Raw genomic sequence first — 24,497 nt, 5'->3', positions numbered from 1 at the left:
AGTTCCACCTGCAGCTCTGCCTGCGAGTCCTCACCGCGTCGCAAGCCAGTGGACGCAAGAACTGGGAATAGGTTTTCGGCGGATAGATGGACTGAGTTCCTATGGGCTCGGTTTCTTCCTTCGTTGTGGCCGCGGAAACGAGCCTGCTGCGGGAATCCGGCCCCTGCGTCTGCAAAGGTGACGTGCCTTGATGGCTGCAATGTGCCTAGCAAGGTTCACGATGTACTACAACAGGGCCCAAGATTTTGCAACGAACCGAATGAAACACGGGTCTCTTTCTTAAGAGGAAGCTTTAGCTCGGGCCCAACTCCGACGCGGCCTATTGAAATACATGTAAAAACGCAAAAACGTTTTTCTGAGATAACCCCTGGACCGATTTTAATGAAATTTGTTGCATTTGAGAGAGAAAGTTAAATTCTAGTGACTGTTGGAAGCGGAATTTTGATTTAAGGCTTGAATTTTGTTAAAAGGATTTTCAAAATTTCAGACGTTTGAAAAAAATAGAAGCACAAAGTTTACAAGCTAATAGCTCTGCATCAAGAACAGATATCGCAATTCTGTAAACGGCATCCATTAGACCATTCAAAGCGGACAAATTTGATATGTCAGTTTACATGTTACGTGAATTTGTTACGTTGTTTACAAAGGTTCTGCAAAAGTTATAATTACACATTGACACATTTTTTGAGGTTCATGTGTAACATATCAATTTTGTCCGCTTTAGATGTGCTATCAGGCACAATTCACAGAATTGCGATATTATTTTTTCTTGCTGAGTTATGGAGTTGTAAACTTCATAGTTTCGTTTTCTGAAAATTTGCGATTTTTGCGAAATTTTTATAAAAATTTGACGACCTAAATCGAAAATTCGAAACCAACAGTCACTAGATTTCAAGCTTTTCTTTTAAATTCAGCAAACCCCGTCAAATTTGGTGCAGCGGTTGCCGAGAAAAACGAATTCTCCTTTTACATGTATTTAGATAGGAGCACCAGAGCTAAAGCTTCCTCTTAAGTCTTGATAAAAAAATAGCCAGCCGTTCTAACCCTGAGGTGCACATTAGATGTGTTTCGGAAGATGTTGACTACCTTCCCTCCGGGGGTCTCACTAACCATACTAGTAAGGCGATTAAGTAGTCCGTTAAATTTTTAAAGGATAATAAACTGCTTTTGTTGGAGTCTGGTAAAGAGGGGGGTTTTGTTGTCTTGGTACAGGCATGTCTTCCTGAAAAGGCTGGCGCTGCTGTCAGTGAACTTTGTACACTCAGTTAATATCGCGACAACGGTCACGAAGATGGCCTCGACACTGTGCCAGGATTTGCATCTTCATGGTCTCAGGAAGCGTATGCTAGCCACGAAGAGAAACACTTTGACAATGTTCTTTTCCGCTAAAGCGCATAAAGTAGACGTCCCTGTCAGAGCATCTGTAACTGGAAGAGAGTCTTAGCAAGGGAAAGTGTCAAAATTTATCCAGAGACACCTTGGAAGGTTGCGTGCCAATGACCCGCTGGCGTTGTGCAACTCTAATAAAGTAGTTAACTACCTTTCGGCAAATTGAAACACCGGAAAATTCTTGTTCACCTTCTCTATTGAATTGCAACAGCTTTTTTACTCCTTTCCCCAATCTGGGCCTGTAATTTCCGTCTGGTGCCATTGACTTTCAAAATGCCACTGCCCTTTCTGTTGACAATTTTTTTGAGATGCTAAGATTTTATCTCCCTTGTAACCTTGTTGTTCATGACCAGGACCCGTTGGTCCAAAAAATTGTGTTTGCATCGGTTCGCGCCTAGCGCCTCTTTTAAGTGATTGGCTTTTATCTGTTGTTGACGATCGTATTTTATCGTTACTTGACAATACTTTTGTAGCTAGGATTTTTAGGTATGTCGATGACTTTCTTGTTGTGCTGAAATGTGTGAAGCCGGAGGGTAGTGGATAGGCTGTTAAAAAATTTTCTGGTTGTTATTGAATAGTTTGGAGTAGACCTTAAGTTCGCACACAAGTTGCCAGTAGATAGTGCCTACAATTTTTAGATATTTGTATCGCTCTAAATGATAGTTGCATTTGTTGGATCTACTGTCTCAGGAGCAAGAAGCCCTTGCTAAACCACCGTTCTTCGCACACCAAGTTAGTTAAACGAGGTATAGCTACTAACTGCTTGAAAGCTGATCTGGTTAAACCTTGTGTGAACCAGATTTCGTGCAACGTTCAGCAACAAGCGAGCCGTTTACGTAGGGCCAGGCGTCCCATTCACACCTTGGTGTCAGTCACGGAGAGGCTCATTAAAAAGGCACAAGCTGACCCGGCAGCCGCTTGGTGCATTAACGCACGGCCCAGTGGGCGCGTCGTGGCTGTGCCATACGTACACAGGATGTCCCAGCGCCTAGAAAACGGCGGCAAACAAGTGCGGTGTAGGTGGTTTCTTCAGAACCACTTAAGCACGCAAGAATGTGCAGATTTGCAGGCAACGCCGGGAGTCAAGGTACAAGCACTAACGAGCATGTTACCCGCTTTGTTTACTGCAATGTGCGGTTGTATATAAAATTCCACTTCCCTGTGGAAAGTGTTCTATTGGACAAACAGGCAGGTACCTGAATGACAGGCTTAGGGAGCACCGGAATGCTCTAATCGCTGTGGCAGGTGGTGGCCACTTGTCTAACCACTGCCGAAAATGTGCCCGTAAATGCTCCCCGTATTTCATGACACGCAAGTGCTGAGACGGTTCGCTAGGCAGTTAGATAGGAAAATGCTTGAGCCGTTTTCCTTTTCAAAATCTGCTGCTGAATGTGTAAGCACTTCAACATTGGCACTGACTGATGAAGAAGTGTTGTGGCCTGAGAAAAACCTGGTGAATGCTTTGTAATGGCTTGTGGGCGCTGATCGGCTTCGCTGCGCATTTGGTTTTCTCCTGCGTGGCACATTCGTTTATGCGTCTGTCTGCGCATTTATTTGCGCATATGGTGGTTTCTTGCATGTTTTTCTTAACAAAGCTTGTCAGTTCAAGTCTAGCGCTCTGTCCTGTCCCACCTTTTTTTCTGTTAGTCTTGCTGGCGCTAGTAGCTATGTCACAGCTAAATGCGCCGAGTGAGAGGTTAAATTTAGTTCCGCTTGTGTGATGCGTGCCACGATAACGGAGCTTTTTGAGCAGAAGACCTATGCCTAAACGAGACTTCTTTCCTCGACACAACAATTTCAAAGCAAGGAACGTTGCCACTATTGTTACAACTATATAGAGTGACACATATGTTTACAGTATAGCATTACAGTAGTATTACATGCTTCAGTTGCATGTGGTTTTAACAAGTCACTTCAGTGCTGTGCGAACTGAACGACGTTCAAATACAGAAAAGGGTAAGAAACACAGATATACCGACTATTAAGCAGAATGAAAATAATTTGATGAAGTCGAAAACTAATCTGTTGAAGTAGTGCCCCTTTGTGTTTGAGTTGCATGCCGTCTGTCACAGATAACCTTACTAGATTTTAAAACACTTGGGTCGGAACTAAAGGAATGTTGCCTCCCATTCGATTTAACAAATTGCACAATATTTCATGCCCATTAATTGCATATATAGACAAGATGAATAATTCGGCTTAGATAGAAGTCCAACTCTTTTTCTTTTGTTTTTGTTCCCTGAGTATTACCTAAAGTCATTATGATAGTTGAAGCTGTATTTCTTTACGGCTACAGTTCGGGTGTTGACGACTTACTGTAATCTAGGAAGAGGCGGCAGCGCAAAAAAAGATGGACGGAGATGAGACGACAATGACGAGGAAACATTCCTTACGTGTATTTTCTTTATCTTATTTTTTCTTGCGCTGCCTCCTTTTCATGTATGCAGCACGACGCTAACTTCGCTACATTACTGCAATATTTTTCAGGAAAGTGTCTTTCTTACCCTTGTAAAATCGCGTTACTTGTGATACATTTTCATGTCACCCATCTGAATAGGAGCAGCGCATACCAGCTCTTCATGAGAACAAATCCTTATTTATTCGTGTGAATGAAAAAGAATTGGCCCCAATCATTTCTCCTTAGGAAGTGGGGAAGCTAGAAAGCTCCAGGACACTGTCCGATCAATCTATGTGAGCAATGTCTTATAGTGTGCGTGCTCTAAAATATTTTTCTTTATCATTTTACTCGTTGCGGCTGTTCTCTCTGCGGCGAGAATGTAATAGCTGCACGCTAGCTTCTCTTCTCATTCTTTTCTTGTTAGCACGCATCTCATGGAATGACACTTCGCGTCTGTCTCTCTTTCATCTCAAGGGATGCTTTTGTCTTACAAATGTTTGGCGCTTTGCGACAGCCGCAGCCACAGAAAGCAATGAAACTACGTTTACATTTACTTGTTTTTGCGTATTCTATCGCGAAATGACGATGTGAGGTAAGGAATAGTCATCTTTATTGTTTTTTTTTATTATAGGCAAGTACAAACATACGAGGCTAGGTAGCGCAAGCTGGCGACTATTTTTGCCGCTAAGCCATCTGTCTTAGGTACACCAGAGTTAAAGTATAAAATGAAAGAAATGTGGCTTAATATTTTATCGCCCCTGCTATAAACTTCTACTGCTTTCGTCCAAAGCGCTGAACCTGCATTCATTTCGTAATTTCCAAGTAGCTTTTCGTGTAGTAAAGAAGGACGGCTCGAAATTCTGGAGAACATTGCAAATTCACTTCGCAGACTACCCTTCACTGGATATAGGTCTCCTGAACAATTTTTCGCAAATACGACAGTGACTACGTTTAAGTCCTTACAACCGCACATGGCAACATTTATCTGCAAACTAAAATTCAGTGTCTCATTGTGTTTACCTAAGAGAAAGAAAAAGACCATGGTATTAGCAAATTACTTCAACATCACTGATTGACTCACAATTCCAAATTGGCACTTATATCAGACATAACCAAACAATTTGACCGAATGAAGCTTAGTGCGAAATTTTGTTACCTCAGAAGACGTCGCAAAGTTTGTATGCGATTAGTAAAACACAAGTATAATGCTGTTGAGCGCTTTCTTCGGTAATTTTCTGAAAATATTGAGATTACCCTGAAAAAAATACTTAGAATATTTTGTATTCTGTGATATGAATCCAAGCGTGAAATCTGTCCTATTTGTTCTGCATCGCCGCCTACAAGAACAGGGGAAAAAATTAAATTATGGGGTTTTACGTGCCAAAACCACTTTCTGATTATGAGGCACGCCGTAGTGGAGGACCTCGGAAAGGTCGACCACTTCAGTCCCTCCTGGGTCCCCCCGTAGTGGAGGACTTCGGAAATTTCGACCCCCAGGGGTTCTTTAACGTGCATCTAAATCTAAGAACACGGGTGCTTTCGCATTTCCCCCCATCGAAATGCGACCGCCGTGGCGGGGATTCGATCCCGCGACCTCGTGCTCAGCAGCCTAACACCATAGCTACTGAGCGATCACGGCGGGTAAGAACAGGGTAGGGCCGAGATGAAGTTGCAGTGGACAAAGCCCGCGACACTGTTTCAGTTAGCGGCGTGGGTACTGCTACGTCACTGGCAAATGAAGCGCCGACGCAGCTATCCATAAAGCACACAGAGAACGTTAAGCACCTCGATCCCATTGCCCAGAACGGATGTAGCGGCACCTGAGGGGTCTTGCCAATATTATCTCTTTGAGAAACTGGAAAACATCAATCTTCTAACCGCCATGTATAAGTCATCGACCCACCTATGAAATTACAACTTTTACCCAGTGTTACTTAACGGGAAGAAATATCGTAAGAAGTCAACAAACAGTGACACCAAGGACAACATAGGGGAAGTTACTTGTGCTTATTAAATGAAATAAGGAAACGATAAATTAATTGAAATTAAAGTGGATGAAAAAACAAATTGCCGCAGCTGGGTGTCGTTCCCCACCTGTGGCAAGTTGTTTTTTTCACCGACTTTCATTTCCATTAATTTATCGTTTCTTTGTTTCATTTATTAAGCACAAGTAATTTTCCCTACGTTGTCCTTGGTGTCAGTGTTTGTTGGTTTCTAACGACATGACTAATAAAGATCGGGCTCCTCGGTTGACTCCCTTTCTTCTGGTTCGACGGGAAGAAAGGTTACTGTGCCGGCTGCGACTAGAATTTCCTTCCATGAACACTCACCCACTCATTCCTGTTTGTAATAACTGGCAATGCCGACTAGCGCACTTATGGTTTAGAAACAACAAAGCACCTACCGTGTGACTGCCCAATATATGAATACTAAAGCGACGCCCTACGGACAGTTTTAGATCACTTAGACGACAGGCCTTTCGCCTGACCGGGCCTCGTGTATCTGCGATCCAAAAAGCTGCAAATGCGCTGCTGCAATTCCTTAAGCGCACCATCCTCTCTCAACACTTGTGACTGCATCAACGATGAACGCTTAACTGAGTGCCTACACGCGCGAAATGTAAACTTCTCCTCCTGATCTTTCTGGCCCTTTCCGCAGTGCAGGGTTGCTTACCTGGCTCAGCCTGGCTAACCTCTCTGCCGTTTCCTTACAACTTTTACATATATGCCTCGTATACACATCCGGCGTCGTGCGTTGCACAAGAGTCGAAGGTGCTCGCATTCATTTGAAAATGCTCTACAACACTGGGACATGCGCACAGTGTACTAATCATTCGCGCACTTGCGCACCCATGTGAGGAAAATGATCATTGTTTTTCCGGAACCACATGAACGTCTTTTCTGATACCCAAAACAGCAAGCCGGCATAATTTAATGCGTATGGTAAGCAGCCAAATGTAACACCAAGCACACAGTTGACCATATTTCAGACGCGGACATGAACGTGCGGGATATGTCCTAATTGGTGAAGTGAAAAACGAACCGATTGTGGGCGTTCGCTACTAAGCAACGTCATTATTGAGCTAGTGATCATCTTAAATGTTAATTAATCTTGCTTGCTTGTTCGTTATGTAAATTAAACACCCACCCCTTATGTGATGCCCCCCCCCCCCCCCGAAAAATGCCTTTAAGGTAATAAAACTGAACTGAGCAATGCACGCCCACTGCTTGAGAAGGAACATGTTTTGTTCGAACATGACGGAATCCAGCACGAAGAAGCTTGCGCTTTTGTGCAGATTGTCTTGGGCAAATGTTGTGTCAAACAGTGCTCCTTACAAGGATGCAGTTGTTAGAAGCATTCGTTGCACTGAGATGAATGCTAGAGCTCTTCTTTAGGGATGTGAGGTCACATGGCTCTCTTCGCTGAAAAAGTCAGCGTTTCCAAGTAAACTCACCGAGCGGTTCAGTGCAGGCATTCCGAATACTTTCTCCTTGTAACCTAAATAGCTGGTGGCTTCCCTTTGATATTCCGCAACGTTATTCATCTTTTATTCTGTGTAGCTTTTGCAGCACATATTGTAATAACGGATACATAGATGGACAATACTGCGACAATCCCTCCCTACACTCCCTTCTAAGCATTAATAAATAAACGAAAACCGTGACGGAAGGCGGCGCGCTTCCTCCTTGCTTGCCGCCATTGCATGCGCGAGATGCAGCCAGGCCCCGCACACTCTCAAGTTCAACAAATGGCCACAGAGGGCGAAAAATCAATCAAGGCGTTTCAGCGTAAGCGCGCAAGTGGAGCTACTGTAATTTGGTCGCATACTTTCATTTGTGCTTTCTCTGCTAGGGGCGCTAAACATGCTATTTTTTTTTTACTTTACACAGACCATTAACATAAACAATCGAGGTGTCTAAGGATGTTTTTTTACCTCAGGCAAATAGGCAGTTGATTTATTAAAAATTTGATTGTTGAAGCTGCTTTTTAGTCATAGTGTCAAGGTACTTGATTAACCACCGACAGCCTATTGGTATCGATGTGTTTCCTGGCCGTTGGCGTTCGAATACTACGGCGGTAAAACATTTTCGAAAGGCATGCTGGTTTCGTGTGCGAGTCATTACATAGACTTGCTATAAAGAGGTCTACTCTTGGCCAAAAATAGTGCCTCATTTTGTTTTGGCGTTGATTATCATAACGAATGCGGCGGAGGTTGAGGGAGCACGCTTGAAGGTACGTTTTTATCCGTTGATCTCCATAACACCGTAAGTACGCAAACCGATATCACAGAACACCAGATGCATCATTGTGTGTTCTCCGTGATCGCTTGTTTGCTGTACGCCTACTAATTCTTCATTTCTTCTTCAAGTGTTGTATCCTCCTTTTGTCCTTGTTCTCTTGTGCTTCACTTAAAGTATGTCGTTTTGTCAGCTGTAATGCGCATTTGCAAAACCAATACATGTTTGATAAGACGCAGTGGTTATCATAATTTCACGACACATGTATTAAGCTGGCACATATGGTTCAGATACAGATACCTGTATGCGGACTTGCACGACGTTGATGCGGAGATTAGGATAATTATGACACCCGTAAAGAAGAGGCAGCCGTAAGCTGTTGCGTTCTTTCCGCCAAACTACCCGGCCTGGTAGTGCTGTAAAGATGCTGTATAAAAGTGACAAGCGGTAACAGGGAAATTATTATACTTAGCAGCCGACCGTACGTTTTGTAGCTTAGGTCTTCTTTCTTGTGCGTTTGTGCTACCCTTATTAATGAGCCATTTCTTGACTATGTTCTTGACTATGTAACCGCGTTTGTGTGGATGCGTAGACGTGTGCTTTTTGTTGTACTTGTAAAATGCAAATAAAATATTTTCAAGCTTACTCAATCTTTGGTGTCGTGTGCGTTTATTCCAGTCGAGGCCATCGTGCCACCTGGAAACCGCATTCTGTCAGTAGCCCTACACGAAATGCTACAGCTGGAGCGCGGAGGCACAACTCGGGGTAACGGCGGCGAAATAAACGAAAACCGCTCGGGATGCCCTTAAAAGTCAGTTCAGAGTGTGCCTTAACTCGATATGACTCAGCGCTACATATATTCTGCTGCGCCTCGATCGTGCTCCCGCCAGTTTGGTTGCTGTGTGGCAATACGTTTGCCACACAGCAACCAAACTGGCGGGAGCACGATCGAGGCGCGCCACACAGCAACCAAACTGGCGGGAGCACGATCGAGGCGCAGCAGCCAGAAACCCAGTAAAGCCACGGAACACCTGGTAAAGCGGCAATACTGTTTCCGTTTCCTGTTGTACAGCGCCGTCTGTGGTCGCATACTTTAGTTCACGACGCCACCGCTACGCTTATTTTCGTTGCACTGTGGAAGGTACAGTTTCCCTTCTCTAATTTTGTATAGGTGTTCTGTGATGCAGCCGCGATGGCCGGCTCACTCTCGCGCTCTTTCACTCGCACATACAGCATACGGCGGGCAGCGATGCTTTTATCGCCCTCGGACTTTACACGGAACCTCATCGCGACGTCCATGCCGACGGCAAGAATGTGCCTGGAGTCTCCACATAATTCCTACCTCAATAAGACTATTTCCAGTAGACGATGGCAAGAAAAACCACCATAAATGTGAGTAGAATACCAAGCAGAACGGTACGTGAGTGAGTTTTCGCCCTGCATGAAGATGCATGCACATGCAAAGAAGCGAACCCAATAAAAAACTAGGAAGAAAGCATACCTAATCATATAGACCTCAAATGATGACACATGCTAAGAGATACTTCATCGATATATGTAACAACGTGGTCTATGCCAAGCTGCCTTAGATATCGCAAGCCTGCTTAAGCACTTATGCAAGATTGAAATACACACTTTTGGGTTGACGACACTGAAATCGCTACAACAAAAAGACAACAATGAAGTTACCATGACGGCATCACGGTGACAGTGCGGTGACAACGCGTGATGTCGAAATGGCATGAAAACAATAAAATGACGACGATGGTATGAAAATCACGGTTGGGAGATCTTATGATGATGACAGCATAAAACACAGTGGCAGGAAGCGAAGAAACATGGCGTCAATGCGACGATAATATTGTAACTGAAGAATGATCACGATGTCATGAAAGCAATCACAACGATGACATGTTGATGCTGACGTTAATTTCGGCGTTTACGGGTGTCCCCTGCCACCGTACGCCATCTCAATGCACTCTATATGTGGTATTGCGTTTGTTTTTCCTATGTCCTGTACCGGCCATTCGGGCCACCCTAATTCGTACCATACAATGTGCTTGTATCAGAGGCGTATCTGCCGGGCGGGCAGAGGGGGGAATCGCCTTCCCCATTGTCAGAAGTACCGGAGCGAAGTAGGCCATTGCCCCCGGCCCCTCACTTTCGAAGGCGGGCAATGTCAGCTGCCCACTGGCAAATCTCACAAAACAGGTGAGGCTAAACATCTTGATTGGGTAGTGCTCCATCATGGTCGCCGTGTGCGCTGCCTCATCAAGATGCTTAACCAGTACCAACTTGCAGAAATCTTGATTTTTCAATAGCTGACGCCAAGTTTTCTTCCACGATATAACTCCTACTTAAATACGTTTTTGTTTTTTACTAGGCATCTCCTGCTTAGGCTTGCCTTTCGGGCCTCGCCGCCACGCGCTGTAGTACATGACGCTCGACCGGCGGCACTAAGGCACGGGACCCTGCCGTGGCAGCCGCCCGCAGGACGCGCCTTACGTGCCTGCATTGCTGAGGAGGCTGTCCCCGCGCAGTCCAAAACAAGTTGCACCCCCCGCCGCCTGCATCATTCCGTGTTTGATGTGGCTGTGCATTAGAGTTTTAAGCCCAAGCGTAACTGGCCAGCTCTTCAAATCGGCGGTGTTTGTCTCAGTCAGCCAAGCAAGCGACCGAAGACAGCGCCTGGAGGTGAAGAAAATCGCGCCCCGGGGATAGTACGAAGGAGCGCGCTCAGCGCGCGGCAAAGCACCGCCACCGAGAGGAATGTGTAGGTAAGTTTGGACGAAGAGGAGATGGAGAAACAAGGCCAAGCGCCGCGGAGGAGGAGGAACGTAGGAGGAGACGCGCTGGGTTGACCTGCTCTGGCAGTTGCTACTGGTTTTCTTCGCGACGCATACGCGGTGGGTTTGTATCCTGGAAACGTCGTCCTTGCGCGCCTTACGATATGCGTACGAGTGAAAGCGTGCGACGGAGAGCAGATGATGGCGACTCAATGTCACGTGCACAGGGGGAGGAGGAATTGGACTATTCATTCCTTAAGATTGACTTCAAGAATTGTATTTTTACTTTGCGTTTATTGTTCACTTTCCACTTCCATCAGTGATTTCTTTTCCATACTTTTAGAAAATGTATTATGATTATTACCATCCGAAAAGACGAACATGATAGTCAAGAGTGACGTGAAGGTTAATTTCACTGACACAATGCCCCTTAAATGTACCACCTATCCCAGTTCTTATTATAGTGTCGGGTATGAATGCCTTATTACTCAACTAACACGTTACTCTAACGATGGTGGAAGCTCATTCACTTATCACACGTTACCTGACCTTCTATTCCCGCCCCAAGCAGTAAGAAGTGGAGATTGGTTAGCAGTGAAGTTACCGAACGACATTCAACACGGTTTCTCACGCTGTTTGTCTATGCCCTTAAAAAACCTCCATTTCCGTTCCAGAATTTCAAAAAAATTTAAAAACGTACTACTGTCACCGTAATATCCGTCACTTTTTTATTGATTACTGAAAGCAGTGGGCACAAGCGAGATCTTTATGAAAAACGAAAATGACAGCCCTTTTATCTTACACTGATAGCCCAGTACAATAAACGCTGCAACAATGTCTACGCGAAGCTGAAAATATCCGAACTAAGCTACTTTGAACCTGAAATATTAAAGTGCGGGCATAACTACGATAAAAACAAAAAAAATGCAAGCTCCTTTTTAATAAGAACAACCAAGGGAAGGAGTAATTAAAATAAATCCCAATGGCAATGCATATTAAAACTATCGTGACATTGCGAATTCCAGTGACTTCTTTTTCTTTAACAACTTGGCTTCGAACAAGCTTTGTGAGTACCAACTGACACGCCTCCTACATTCATATTGCGTATTTCGCGATGATGTGATCTCTGTAAATAATATTCTAAAAATCACAAGCGCCGGACTCGGAGATACTTCGTCACGTCATACAAAATTAACTGCTTGTCCGATATGTAGTATTCCAACAGATATTAGTGTATCGATACTTAAAGCGGGGGCAATTTTTTGAGAACTCAAGTTTTCCAAGGTCAATGCAGTTTTCAAAAATTCGCATTGCTAATTATTAACGAACTGCCGACCCATACGTGTGCTGCCATTCTTCAGCAAAATAATCGAGAACTTACCTGAGACACGCCAAAAAAATTACGTCAATAAATGCAATACTCTTACGCTCTATCAGTTGGGTTATACATCAGAATATGCGACACATCGCGCTCTAATCTTTTACTAATTATCTAAAAAAAGCCTATTGTAGCATTGCCGGCTCTATTTTCATAGACCTAACTAAAGTAGTTGACACTATTAATCACCGCATACGAGTTCTAAAGTTAGAGGCAATCCGATTATCCTGTCCTGACTTGCTACTGTTACGTAGTTACTCTATAACAAAAAAACAAGTTGGGAGCGTTCCGGTACTTACTCAAAGAAAAAAAAAACATTAACATAGCAGTACCACAAGGGTCCATTTATGACCCACTTTTGTTCCTAATTCATATTACTGACCTACCAAATTTCTTCACGCACTGTAATTGTTTGCTATGCACTGACGAACCACAATATTTAACTGATAAAAGCATGAATGGTCTTGTAGATTAAATTAGTGCGGATCTTCCAATATATTACACTAGACTCTTAAAAAAAGGCGTGACCCTTGCTTCATCAAGGAGAAACTGTGATATCCCCTATGCTCGTCTTTAAATGGAGTGAATTTCGTCCCTCATGCGTGGAAGCAACGGTTCCACTCTCCAAAACCAACTTTGCCGACTCCAGGCAAGCGAAGCGATGGATGCGACTAGGCCTACGAACTGCGCTAGTTCGCAGCTGGAAAACAACGTACGTGTCATAAGCATAGTGTACGTTACTGACATTTGCAAAAAAAAAAAAAAAGAGCAATCTGGCTAAGCTTTCCTTGGCGCATATAAGGAACCAGGTGCAAGTACGACACGAATTTGTAGCGATGCCTTCCGCTCGACTGCTACGCTCATCAACCAATGTTGACGGCCGGCTGATCATGTTAACAACCCGGGCAACCACTGTCGAAGCGCGAAAAGGAATGGGATCGCTAGAACATCGCGCCGTTGAACTTATGCAAACATAGGGATGTCCATACATCAATTTGTCGCACACTTACACACAAACACGCATACACGCTTATCTAAACAACGCGTTTAGCGCCACCTGCAGAGGTTTCACATTAATAAACCATATAGTTACTGCGCGGCCCGATAGATGGCGCTAAAAACTAACGAAAAAAAAGGTGTGATGGTTTCAGGACTTACTTTTGGAAATGCGGTTGTTTGCTTTAAATCAGGGGTACAATCAGGACTCGACGGCAACCAAAGGTCAGTGGGTCGCCTCGCATTGGGAGTTCACGGGAAGACTACAAATGAAGCTGTGCAGGGTGATATGGGCTGGACTAGTTTTGAAGTAAGGGAAGCTCGCAGTAAAATTGAGTATGAAGAACAGCTGAGGAATATGGAAGAAAGTGATTGGGCAGGGAGAGTGTTCAGGTATCTGTACAGGAAAAACATTGATTCACAATGGAGGAAAAGAAGTAGGAAGCTTACCAGCAAGTATGCGGTCTGTAGGGTGAGCAACACAGCAACAAAGAAAATCAAGCGGAAAGTCAGAGAGGCTGGAATAATCTCATGGGTGGCGGCAATGGAAAATAAACCTGCCATGAGTAACTACTTAAGAGGAACAAATGAAATCAGGAAAGAAACAATTTATGATAACTCAAAGGGAAACTCATTAGTTTTCGAAGCAAGATCGGGATGACTAGAACACGCACCTATAAATCGAGATATGAGACGGAAGAAGAAACATGTGCTTCCTGCGGTAGAGCTAGGGAGACTATGCAGCATGTTTTATTAGAATGTGAAGACGTCTACCCAGCAGTTGATTTAGGCTCCACTGGCCTCCTTGAAGCACTTGGGTTCAGCGAGAGCAGTGGAAAAGTAAACATGTCCGCAGTAGGAATTAGTAAGAGGCGATTAGAGGATTAGTGGAATAAAAGTAGGGAAGCGACAAAAAATGGAGACGTACAAAAACAGAGTTTGAAATAGGGGATCAGGAAATTTGAGTGGGGTAGTTCATAGTGCCTTTTTCTCTTTTTTATTCTTTAGCCTAGGTAGGACATTAGGCAGTATAATAGCAAGAGCTTCGTGCCGCAACCCGCCGCCCCATTCCATAGGGGACGCTCATAACATCCATCCATCCATCCATCCAAAAAGAACACTGCCTTCTAATACACTCTATTTTCGGTTTGCGCTCGACAAAGTCATGACAGAGCAACACTACCACAGGCATACACGCACAACAGAGCACTTCCACACATACTGCGCAGAACAGAGCAAGCACAACACACACACACAAAACACTGCTCGCGCTGCCTCCATGCATACGCCTTCGAACCTTCTTATATAGCCATGATTTTTCGACCTGCATTGTGGTGCGATAGTGTGAATCACAGCAGCAATAAATTTTGATAGAACACTTGTTTCGGTTTAGTCACCGGATAGGCACGGCAAATACACACAGACCTGTTGATATAAAACCACACTATAATGAATGCTTTTGAATAGCGACTTTTAATTATCGACACGGTGGCGACGTCGATCTAAGCCTGTCCCTTATTAATGCTAACCGCATTAATACATAAAGCAGCTCCTCGTAAATTTAGGGCGAAGGTCGTAGGCATTTCAATTATAACTAAAGTATCGCTTCATATTTTACCAGGTTCGACTCGTCTGCACTAGCTACTACTTCAGTTCACTTCAGACTGTAGAGTACGTTTGCGCATGATCACTTTTGTAATGGCGCTTCCATGTTTGATGTGATGTTCGGAGTACCGCGTTCTGTTCGTAATGGTGATGCAGTAGTGTTATAGTTTATAAAAAAATTGTAATAGTGACTCCACACATTGTCAAAATTTATTTACATGAACTACTAGAAAATGGTCAAAGGATAGGTTCCTACAACCTTTTTTTTTTTGCTTGCTTTAAGACAGTATACAGTAACTCAGAAAAGATTTAGGTGACGTAGGCCCCTTTATTTGTCGGGTATCGCAAATCGTTTCCGAGAGTTTATCGACGGATTTAGTTCTGTATTTCTCCCTTGGACGCTTTAGGTGTGGCAAGTCAACAGCTAACGTTTTTCACTCTTTGCCATCGCATATTATATACCGCACCTTAATTGTGGCTGTTTCGTTTTCGTTTGAAAGGAGCCTTGTTATATTCTATTGCATCTTGTCCATGTTTGCTTCAGTCAGTACATTCCACGATAAGTGTCCGAATACCGATCCTGATGGATAGGCATGGACGTAGCGGTGCCAGGGCCGATGTGTTGCCATGGCGACAAGCGACCTCGCATGGGGATTATTCTGCCGGGCACGGCCGGCTCGGGAATGCGATAGGAGAACGAAAGCCATTGCCGTTGCTTCGAGTCGTTGGTAATGCGCTGAAATGTTACTCCTTCTGCCCTGATCCGGCAACCGCCTCCGCCTGTGTCCGTATAATGATCTGTTGCTCAACGACGACTGCGTCTCAAGCATTCAAAGCTTTTCTTTTTATCCATAAAATGTGATGAGACTGAATAATGGCATTCTGTCACACGTGAAATATCGTATCTTGTGATTGGATTAAAAAACAATAGCATTGAAATATTCTTCTAAGCATTCGTTGTTTCAAGAAACCGAGGAAAATGTTTCAAATCTAAGTATACTGAATTGACAGTGACTCCATAGGATTGTCCAAAATGCTTATTGATGAAAGGACAAAACAATCGTTTTATAGTCACCACTTTCATGAGGTGACATAAATACGTGTAAATCTTAGTTCTTATCTGATTATCTACGTCACGGAATGGGTGCTTGTTGAGCGCTCAAAAGGACAGCTGGACAGTTCCACGTATGAAAGAAAGTGGAAGTATTCAAAGATTATTAACTATAGATGACAGTACTGTGCAAGCATACTGTCCTAAGTCTTTTACAATAGCGGAGATGATGCCATCAGGGCCACATGCTGGGAAAGTTCGATGCGCTTAAGGCATTCGCTGACTAGCTTTTCATTAAACTGCAAAGCACTAGATGTAGGAGCCGTCGTGTGCTGCTGAATGACACTAGCGTTGAAACCTGAAGTTTTCTATAAGGATCAGAAACGCGCAGCAATACAATCCCTGACTGCTTCGACTTCTACCACTTTAGAGTCGAGCAGGCGAGAATGCTGTCTACGTTTACTAGAGCGCTTTCGGATATACTCCCTAAATCCTATCGCCCGGTAGGAGGCGGTCTCATCGGAGAATGCAATACGTAAGTCGTGATCACGCTTTTGGAGACGTTGGTAGAGAGTCTGCAAAAAGCGCAATTCTTACCTCCACTAATTAGGCACAATAATTTCGGTGCGCGCAAGCATTCTGCTTTAGGGCGTTTATAAGTTCAGAGGAGAACGAGTGGTGCTATTTAGAGCGTTTACGTCTGTACTGGGCAATCTATGTGCGCATAATGCTGAAAACGAGCTCCACAAGCAGACCTAGGGCGCTGCAGCGTAAAACTATTCCAATATAATTTTACTCCAATCTCCTGACGTCAAATTTGCGGAACCGCCGACGCAAGCACCGGGCGGTCACCCGCAGGACTGTCTGAAGAGACCAATCCAACACCCCCTCCCCTCACTTATAGGAGGTCACGTTTGTTTGCTTTGAAGACCAATAACATTGCCTACACAGAGCGGCTGGTCTTATATAATTGGCTGACAAGAGGTGAGCAGCCCGGTCAAGTGGGGTGGCATTTAATGGGGCCGAACCAGTGCACTGATGGAAGAAGAGGGTGGTGCCAGAGTCTGCGACTGGTCCGCTTTCCCTTACTTACACTCTAAGAAAAAAGGAGTGACCCTTGCTCTATTAAGGGAGAAACGGCGGGGTCCTCTTTGTTCGTCTTGAAATGGAGCAAGTTTCCTCCCTCTCCGAAACCAACATGGCCGACTCCAGACAAGCGAAGCGATGAATGCGACAAGGCCTACGAGCTGTGCTAGTTTGCAGCTGGAAAAAGAAGTACGCGTCATAAGCATAGTGTACGTTACTGATATTTGAAAAAAAAAAAAAGAACCCTCTTGCTAAGCTTTTTCTGACGCATACAAGGAACCAGGTGCAAGTACGACACGATCTTGTAGCGATACTTCCGCTCGACTGCCCCGCTTTTCACCCACCGTTGAGGGCCGGCTGATCATGTTCATAACGAGGGCGTTAGGTTGCGTGTTCATAACACGCAAGCTAACGCGAACCACTGTCGACGAGCGAAAAGGCATGGCATCGCTAGAACATCGCGGCTTTGAACTTATCCCACGAAACACGCAAGCAGCTATTTGTTGTCTAAAAGGTGTCTTGAACGGCTAATTCAAAAGTCTAGTAGCCTTCTTGATCAAGACATTTTGTAGCCATGGACGTCTAGAAGTACTTCAGTAAGCCCTGCTAACGTTACACTAAAAGATGGCTAATGGACAGCTTGACAAGAACAACTGAAGACTTCTTTTAAACATACTCTCAAATTTTTGCGGCAGCTGTTACAGCAACACGAGGGTTGCCCACAGAGACAATTTATTTTAAATGAGGCACGAACATCAGGAAAAAAGTTTATATTGTCGGATAGAGTGATGCACAGGTAGTTTTTCCAGATATGAACCGTGGGAATAGTGTAGTACAGCCTCATTGCTCAATTAGTTCCTTGTTACTTAGACCAATCAATTGAATGCCGCCTATCAAAATTACTCTGGAAATAAAACAAGATCTGTATTGTATGCTGATATCATGCCAACGTTCGTCCATTGACTTAAACAAGAACATCTCTGCATGAAAAACGTCATTATTGACGAAGCTTCGCCGTGCTGGGTCTCCACCATGTTAAAATAGTTTCGAGCAGGGAAACATTTTGTCAGTGATGCTGCAGTTAAGGCAAAAACTACATCCTGGTTTCAGCTACAAGGGGCGAAATAGCCTGACACCAGTTAACGAAACAGAACGCTGTGCTGCAATGAATTGTTAAGAAATTAAGCATGGTACACATCTGGAAAAACACTCTGCGAACCACTCTAACTGGCAATATAGATATATTTTTTCTGATGTCCATGCTTCATTTAAAAGTAAATTTTAACTTACTTTGTGGGTGCCTCTTGGGAGGTAACACCACATTGTTGCACAGCTTCACGCAGAAATAATGGCCAGTTCTTCGGCATACCATCCATTAGTGAATTCCTTGCACGTTGCATGTGATAATATGCGGTTATTTTTACAGCGTTACGCGCTTGCGCATGCAACGCTGTAACCTATGAAAGAACAAAAGGACACAAAATAGGGCGAGTTCAGTCTGGTTTAGGATTACAGCCAGCGGGTCGTCTTCGAATGCATTCCCTTCGGTTGATTCGTGCTACGTTAACTACAAAGACGAACAAGCAGGGCAAAGTTCTGACTGGTGTTGCGGAAATCGTGGAGCGCGGTAGTGCTGAACACAAGCAGAACCCTCGTATAAAAGTAAAGACGACGAAAACGCGCAGGGTAGAAGCGCCCATCCATCAAGAATTGTAGTGGGTAATAGCTAAAAATATTCACATTGTTGACGAAATACGAAGTGCAATGTATTTCACTTACCGAAAAAAGTGTTATCCGAACGTGCGACGTGCAAAGACGCACCGAGACACGAAGGCGGCGAACACAGATCCCGCCACATTGGTAGTAAGCCGTCGGCTGAAACACGCAATACAGCCGATGTTACGAATCACTGATGTAAAACACACGGCGAACATCAGCAGCAGAGCTAAATAACTCCAGTTATTATCTAATATAAATGTACAGAACGGCTTAGAATGACGCACAACTGGCATAACGAACCCACGACCGAGACATTGCGGGCGGCAGTGGCTGTTTTTTTTTTTCAAACTTCCTGCCTCCCAGTGTTTCCAGCACGGAATATGATGTCGGACAAATTTGGAGCGTGCCTATTTGACTGCCGCCAGAGTGATCGCAGCGCGGTGGCTGTGTGACACCGCTGTGGTCATGCAACACCGGCGTTTCGCTGCTGCATGCTGCTGTCCGTACCTGCTGTGAGAGCATAGAAGAATGGCTTCCAGGCGTCGTGTGCGCGCCCCGTATGGAAAACAATAACACGCCATTGATTGTTGAAGTTCTGGTTTGAAATTATTTAACATTAAAGCCAACTTATTACGTTGCTTCCAACCAGTTCGATTTGTCTGTGGTGTCTTTTATTCCCTAACGCCGACTGCCGACGGCAACTGCACTCTGAACAAGTCGTTTATCATTTTATGCACTTTTAGACAAAAAGATCTAAAAAACTTCTCGGGTTAGACGTTCTGAATGTGTTTACCAAAATAGGCTCTAGTAACACCAGTAGGGGGTTTTACCACAGATAGAATATATACTACCATATTCCAAGTGCTGAGTTTATCTTTAGAAGAAATTCTATTTTCAGTCTTATCATAGACCAAGACGTCTGTAGCCGTTTGTAGCCATTTCAAGAGGTTTCTAAGAGGTTCTGTGTTTCGTGGGACGCGAGCATAGGGATATTCATACATTAATCCGTCGCGCCCACACACACACACATACACCACACGCTTATGTAAAGACAGGCTTAGCACCACCTTCATTCATTCTTTCATTCATTCTTTACTTACTACATATTTTACAAAATACGAAAGCCTTACTGGACCAGTAAGGCAGTATGGGTCCAGTTTCCAATTGGTTCGAATTACTAAACCGTGTATAGTTACTGGGCGGCGCGATAGATGGCGCTAAAAGCTGAAGAAAAATGGTGTTCCTGTATATACTCCCGTAGCATATAGAGGAACACTAAACAAAAATAAGCTACTGTTACATTTAGGACTTTCCGATCGGCACGGCCACGCAGAGCAACAGAGACATATTATTCAAAACACAGCAACACGAGTCAAACTCTGCTCGAGTCACGACAGAGCAACACAACATACTGCGCAGAACAGAGCAATCACGCGACACAATGCACATACACAAACACTGCTCGAGCTGCCTACAGGCATATGCATTAGAACATTCTTAAATAGCCATAATGTTTCGACCTCCACTGTCGTGCAAGTCAGTGACTCTCTGGTACACGTTATTATGCAATTAATTTTGATAGAATTCTTCTTTTGGTATAGTCACCTGATAGGCACGCAAAAATACACAGGCCTATTAATATAATACTGCACTATAATGCATGATTTTGACTAGCGACTTTCAATTATCAACACGGTGGTAACGGCAATCTAAGCCTTTCAATTCGAAACCGTAGCGGATGGCGCATCAAGAACCGCTGACGTTTACAAAATACATTCTGTTGAGGTCGCTTCAACGTTTTCTCGCCTAATTTCATACGGTAATGGCAAGTAATCTACCGTCCGCGGCGTCCGTACGCCGAAGCGGGTACGTGCGAGCCAGCACGGTGTGTGCCGGCGGCTGCCGGCGGCTGGACTTGCCAGGACACTGAAACCAGCGCATTGAGCAAGCCTTAGAAATCACGTCTTTGCCTTCCTGTCTACAGACAAAATGTATTCAGCTACGTCGAGGACGTTGTTCGCTGCTATGCCATGAGCAGCTACGTGCGATTTGTAAGGATAATTAAGGAGAGCTGACGTAAATAATAGTATTGCATCCAAGGAGGCTATGATACAAGTTACTCGCCGTAATGTCAGGAGACTACTACGTACAAGAACCAAAGATTCCTCACCGCGGTTGGCGTGACTGGCCGCGCTCACCATTGACAATACCACAAAGATAACTGCTGGTGTCTGTTGTGTTATATCCATCTCTAGGAGAGTCGTGGTAACGAAGATTGTTGTGATACCGTCTACTAGGCTACAACTGCGCTGTTCCACTGGATTCGTATGGCGAACCTATCGTTCATGGTTCTGAGGCCGACAAATTCGGTGATCCTGTTCCCGCCACACTTCGCCCGGATCAAAGCCGCCATCAAATCTACATCTGGAGCGACACCCCATTTGTATCTTCGGGTCATCACTGCGCAACCGCGACAGCATCGACAGCGCCAGCAGCGGGACGCTTAAAGCCAAGCAACACGCTCTGGGCAGTCAGAGGGCACGGAGGCACCGACAAGATGACAAACTCACACTTGTCTTTTTTCACCCTGCAGGTCAGTTACATTTCCAAACTGCCAATTCTTTGCTTTAAATCTAGTAATCGCTTCATTGTCTTGCTTCCGTGCCCAGAAGCCTTGAGTGACCCGTTCTGTTCCTTGTTTCTTTCCCTGTGTGGTGACGTGGAAAGCAATCCTGGCCCATCCAAGGACGATGTCCTTGCTGAAGTACTTAAAACCGTGAGGGACCTAAATGAAAGATCTATTAGAATGGAATCTGTACAAAATTCTATGTCGGAGACAATTCATGAGCTGAAACAACAGCAAAAAACCGTTTCAGATGCTATATCTGACATCAATCAAAGACTGCAGCACGTGGAAAGCCAGACGGCCATCCTTGATGAATGGAAACAGGATGTCAGCTTATTGCGCGACAAGATTGAGGGTGTAGTAACTGACACGAACACGCTTCGTGCACGACTTGATGACGCGGAAGATCGCTCACGTCGCGACAATCTGGTTTTTTTTTTTTTTTTGGAGTACCGGATACTCCAACAGAAAATTCAATGCAGTCAGAGGAAAAAGCCCTGGATTTCATTATTAACACTTTAAAACTTTGTTTAACTTGCGACCACATAGTGCGTGCACATAGGATTGGTCGCTACAGTAGACAAAAATCACGGCCGATAATAGTTAAGTTTTCCTCTTATAAAACCAAAGAACAAGTTGTGTCTAAGCGCTCTCTTCTAAAAGGAAGCAGCCTGACTGTGAGCGAAGACTTCTGTGAGGCAACGCGAAATATAAGACATAAGTTAACGGAATATGGCAAGGGACTAAATGTACCCTACAAGCTACGTTACAGAAGACTACTCGTGGGAGAAAAATGTTACGGCTTCGACCTAGATAACGATGTTGTCTACGAAATAACGCCACGAAACAGAAATTGCGATCCTCGAATTCTGCGCTCAGGTCGTGCCTTACAGAACTCGCGATAGCGAAACGCAAGGGGAGATGCTTGCACTTCATCGAAACATGTTATTTCTGTTGTATTCACTAATATTCGCAGTATATTTAATAAAAGAGACGAATTGTGTTCTCTGGTCGATGACACAGATGCTGACATAATAGCGATAACTGAAACTTGGTTGACTAACAAAATAACAAACGAAGAATTGTTTCATTGCCGTAAAAGGTACGTTGTGTATCGGAATGACCGTACTGACAGAATAGGGGGCGGTGTATTACTTGCTGTTAGTAAAGACGTTGAGTGCTTTAACGTACCGATAATCACTGAAATTGAATCTATCGGGTGTTGTTTAACCATTAATTTCAAAAAAATTATCTTAGGCGTCTGCTACCGGCCACCCTCGAATAGTTCGTTTTGTGATCACCTGCATGACTGTCTAAATCAGTTAACAGTAAGATTCCCGGGAGCAAAGATAATTCTTATGGGTGACTTTAACTTTCCTAACATAAATTGGTCAAGCACATGTCCCTTCTCTAACCCATCATCCAGTGAGGCTAATCAATTTATCGCTATTTGTTCCGACTTTACCTTAGTACAAACGGTCCTTATTCCAACACGTGCAACAGGCACTACGTCATCATTACTTGATCTCGTGCTGACATCATCAGCTGATATTATATCCCCGATAACGCACTTACCTCGCCTTAGCGACCACGATACATTACATTTTGCACTCACGATATCACTACCACTGAAACGTAAACGATTTAGGGAAATAAAAGATTATAAAAAGGCTAATTTCTCGGCAATAAACAACGAACTTGCTTCCTTTCTTGACACGTTTCTACTTTGCCATCTTGATCGTTCTGTGGAGACAAATTGGCGCCTCCTTAAAGACAAAGTATCTGATCTAATAAATCGTTGTATTCCAGTCTGACGTATATATTCAAATAGTAACGCACCGTGGTATAACAGACACCTTAGCAGACTAAGTAACAAAAAGAAACGCCTATTTCGTATTGCTAAACGGTCACTAAATCCTGAACGCTGGTTCTCATACAAATCTGCTGCCGCCACGTACTTTTCAAATTTACGGTCTGCGAAATTTTCCCACTACAACGTTACCCTTCCCAAGCTACTGAAAACTAACAGTAAGGCATTCTGGAGCTATATGAAAGGAGATAACACTAGAAAGATTACTCTAACTTCACTAACTGGGAAAGCAATCGCCGACCACGCATGCGCTGACGTGCTAAATGACACGTTCATACAGGCCTTTTCACCGTCTACGCATGTTACTCCTCCTCCCGAAATACGGCCTAAAAGATACCCCCACATGGATCCCATAGCATTTAATAGTAACGGTAATAAATCGATTATAAATAAATTAGAACTGAAATCGTCATGTGGTGTTGATGGAATTAACAATAAATTTTTACACAGTACTAGTGAGTACTGCTCGATAATTTTAGAATTACTTTTTTCTCAGTCGCTTCACAACGGCATATTGCCTTTAGATTGGAAAACGGCTAAGATCGTTCCAATTCATAAATCTGGTGATACGCATAACCCTTCTAATTATAGGCCCATTAGTTTGACTTCAGTGCCCTGTAAAATAATGGAGCTCGTAATTTATTCTCAGGTAATCAATCACCTTGAATCTAACAACTTCTTTACCTCTAGCCAACATGGTTTTAGTAAAACATTCTCCTGTGATACCCAGCTTCTTTGCTTTACTAACGACTTGCATTCCAACTTGGACGCAGGATTTCTTACGGACTGTATTTTTCTTGATTTCGCTAAAGCTTTCGACAAAGTACACCGCACATTACTGCTATCTAAACTCATTGCACTAAACATTGATACTAATGTACTTAATTGGATAAAGGCATTTCTAACACACCGCACGCAATTTGTAAGTGCTAATGAAGTTAATTCAACTCTAACCCCAGTTATATCAGGTGTTCCACAAGGGTCTGTGCTTGGGCCGCTGTTGTTTTTAATCTACATTAATGATCTACCTGATAACATTTCGTCTAAAATTTGTCTTTTTGCAGATGACTGCGTAATATATCGTAAAATTACTAATGACGCTAATGTTTCATCTCTTCAGGACGATTTAAACACACTGCATAACTGGACTATAAAATGGCGCATGCAGCTTAACGTCAAGAAATGTATATCAATGCGAATATCCCGTACTAATGAAGCTTGTCCTGCCTATTTACTTAATAACATTCCTTTAGAGAGCGTAATAAATTACAAATATCTGGGCGTCCATATAACCTATAACTTATCCTGGAAGTACCATATCGACTTTATAACGAGCAAAGCTAATCGCACACTTG

This window comes from Dermacentor andersoni, chromosome 8 (genome assembly GCF_023375885.2).
Source record: "Dermacentor andersoni chromosome 8, qqDerAnde1_hic_scaffold, whole genome shotgun sequence".
NCBI lineage: Eukaryota > Metazoa > Arthropoda > Arachnida > Ixodida > Ixodidae > Dermacentor > Dermacentor andersoni.
Note: the sequence above shows the minus strand (reverse complement) of the source record.